Consider the following 3622-nt stretch of genomic DNA (forward strand, 5'->3'; position numbering starts at 1 on the left):
TGGCATTCACTCAGTACAGCACTGGAGGAGTAGCCGTACTCACCCAGGTGGAGTATATTGTCTGGCGGCTTCTGCCCCGTTGTTTAACACGTTGTTGATTCCCACCAAGTTGACAGCTTGTAGGACTGCCTCTCATCTACACGCTTACCCACCACTGATAACAGGGACAGTGGTACAGGCCTGTCTTTCAGTATAAATAGCATCCCCCGCCTTCTGGAAATTCTGTGCTAGAAATTTCCTCTTTTCTGTTACTCTGTTTCTGCCGTTTTTCTATCTTCACTGTTGTCTCCTTTTTCTGCCTTCCCAGTCCATTCCCCTTTCTTTTTTCAAGCAAGCCTTGACACTTTTTTCTCTTTTCCGCAGTCTGTGATGTACTATCTGTGCTGTTTTGCTCTGGTGATTAGGTAGTGAGATGTAAACACTGGGATGGGCACTAGCTGCCCATTCTGCAGTGTTATTTGCCTATATGGCCTTTTTTTTTTGTATTTTTTGTTTGGCTTTGAAGTATTGTTTTGTTCCTTTACTATTTTTTGTAATCTGGGGATGATAAATTAAGCAGAATGGCTGGTGTCCTCAGCATGGCCTAGTCTTATTTGCCCTAAGGAGCTAAATGGCTGGGATACTGTGTCATGAACTGTGTTTTGTGGGTTTGTCCTAGTGTTTTTTTTTTTGTAAATGTGACAGTTTTGTGTTGATGCGGTTGAGCATTTGTATGTTCTGACAGTCCTGATATGGCCCTGTGCGGTCAGCTGGACTATAAGCAGCAAGAATAAGAGTAAGGCCTGTCTGGGAATCTCCTCGCTGTCCTCAGTTTCACTGATGACAGAGTGTCCTGCAGACCCGGATCTGTATTCCTCTTTTTTTTTTTTTTTGCTGCTTCATCTGCACCGTTTCAGTGGCATAACTCCCACACCGCTCATTCTGAGTCCCCCTGCCCCCCCTACACAGCCACACCCAGCTTCGTACACAGTCCCAGTGCCGGCAGTCCACAGGCTCTGTGTCCCTTTGATCTGAAGTGGTGGCTACCCCACCAGGCTATGGCCCTGTGTGGTCAGCTAGACCATAAACAATAATAATAGCCCCACCAGGCTATGGCCCTGTGCGGTCAGCTAGACTATAAACAACAATAATAGCCCCACCAGGCTGTGGCTCTGTGCGGTCAGCTGGACAATAAACAACAATAATAGCCCCACCAGGCTATGGCCCTGTGCGGTCAGCTGGACAATAAACAACAATAATAGCCCCACCAGGCTATGGCTCTGTGCGGTCAGCTGGACAATAAACAACAATAATAGCCCCACCAGGCTATGGCTCTGTGCGGTCAGCTGGACAATAAACAACAATAATAGCCCCACCAGGCTATGGCCCTGTGCGGTCAGCTGGACAATAAACAACAATAATAGCCCGACCAGGCTATGGCTCTGTGCGGTCAGCTGGACAATAAACAACAATAATAGCCCCACCAGGCTATGGCCCTGTGCGGTCAGCTGGACAATAAACAACAATAATAGCCCCACCAGGCTATGGCCCTGTGCGGTCAGCTGGACAATAAACAACAATAATAGCCCCACCAGGCCTTCTTATATGGAGTACAGTGGCCTGCAGGAAGAGGGAAAGGGGGTGGGGGATAGAGAGAGAGAGGATGGAGGTGGAATGTTTATTATGCATCATCAAATAAACCTGCATATAAGGGTACTTTTTTTTTCTTTTTTTTTTTATAATGAAATTAGAGTTAGATGTTTCATTTTCAGATGATTCGCTGGACATTCCTTGAAAAATGTTTGCACATTCAAAAACAAAAATAATCGGGTTTTTTTTTCTATAATTTTAGTAAACCATAGTCATTATTTGTTGGAATTGTTTGGTGAAAGACCACACCAGTGAGGTGTTTTTTTGGTTTTTGTTGGGGTTTTTTTGGGTTTTTTTGTAGCATACATTGTTTTGTGTGCATTTTTCTGCTTCAGGGGCAGACAAACACTTTGATGGTAGTTCATGGCTTGATGTCTGTGTGGAGGCTTTGAATGTTGTGAGATTTTTCTTGTCTTTGTTTTGAAATCTCTGTTGTTGTTGTGTTGACTGTAATACATACTTTAGCTCCCTTGAGGACACAGATGTCTGCAGAGTCTTCTCACCCTCTTGTGAGTCTTTTTTAAGAGTTTTGCTCTGACACTGTTTGCTCAGGTTTTGTTATATTGTTTCCCTGGTTGGTTTATTGTTGAAAGATAGACATCTTGACAAGAGTTGTTTATTTATCTTTTAGTGCATTTGTTTTTCTTCTTATTTACTGTTTGTGCACAGTTCCTGAGAATGCTTGTAAACTTAAAATTAAATATTTGAACAAGAAGCACATGAAAAACAGTTCCTGAGAATGCTTGTAAACTGAAAATTAAATATTTGAACAAGAAACACATGAAAAACCATGTTATTACAATTAAGGAGATATCCAAATTGTCATTAAATTGTCTGCAAATAAAACATTAAAAAAAAATGTGAAAAGGTGAGGAGTCTAAAAAACAACAACAAAAAAAAGTTACCTGAAAACAAACATAATCACTTATCGTACTAAAAATTATACATAAAAACAGATGAGCAAATTTTTTTTTAAATTGCATATACCAGGTTTGACGGGCGCAATAGCCAAGTGGTTAAAGCATTGGACTGTCAATCTGAGGGTCCCGGGTTCGAATCACGGTGACGGCGCCTGGTGGGTGAAGGGTGGAGATTTTTACGATCTCCCAGGTCAACATATGTACAGACCTGCTAGTGCCTGAACCCCCTTCATGTGTATATGCAAGCAGAAGATCAAAAACGCACGTTAAAGATCCTGTAATCCATGTCAGCGTTCGGTGGGTTATGGAAACAAGAACATACCCAGCATGCACATCCCCCAAAACAGAGTATGGCTGCCTACATGGCGGGGTAAAAACGGTCATACATGTAAAAGCCCACTCGTGTGCATACGAGTGAACGCAGAAGAAGAAGAAGAAGACTGATACTTGTCATTATTATACATTATTTAATCAGTCAAGTGTGCATTTCTTAAGCCCCTTTTAGTTTCATCATCAAAGTGCTTCTTGTTGTGTTCCATGCGTTGTTGAACTTTGAAAATCACCAGCACCTTCGTTGTTAAATTGTTTCCCTTGTTAAATTGTGTCCTTTCTGTTGATCAGATACTTTGTAAAGGTTAGTCAATGGTGAGAAAGCTAGAGTCTTGTGTTTTGCTGATCATGCATTTGTTTGTATGCTGAAAAAATTTGCTCATTTTTGAAACTGTTGTTTTATGATGTGCTGACATTGTTTTCAAAAGAAAAGAAGAAAAAAATAGCAACTGTTTTTGCACAGTACATTATTTTCGATTTGTACATACGTGCATGAGTTTTGTGTGACTTGAGAGCTGTTATCTTACCATGCGACCTGCTTGAAGTATTTTAATAGCAAATAATTATTTGAAATATTCATTTACGCTGAACACTGTGAAAGTTCTTTTTTTTTTCTTCATTTTTCTGATGAAGTGTTCTATGCAAACCACAAACTATGATTTTATTCCAATTTCCAAAAGCATGAAAAAACAGTATACACTAAAGTGACATACATTGCACAAGATCACTAATGACCGTAAACT

This window comes from Babylonia areolata, chromosome 18 (genome assembly GCF_041734735.1).
Source record: "Babylonia areolata isolate BAREFJ2019XMU chromosome 18, ASM4173473v1, whole genome shotgun sequence".
In the NCBI taxonomy this organism is placed as follows: domain Eukaryota; kingdom Metazoa; phylum Mollusca; class Gastropoda; order Neogastropoda; family Buccinidae; genus Babylonia; species Babylonia areolata.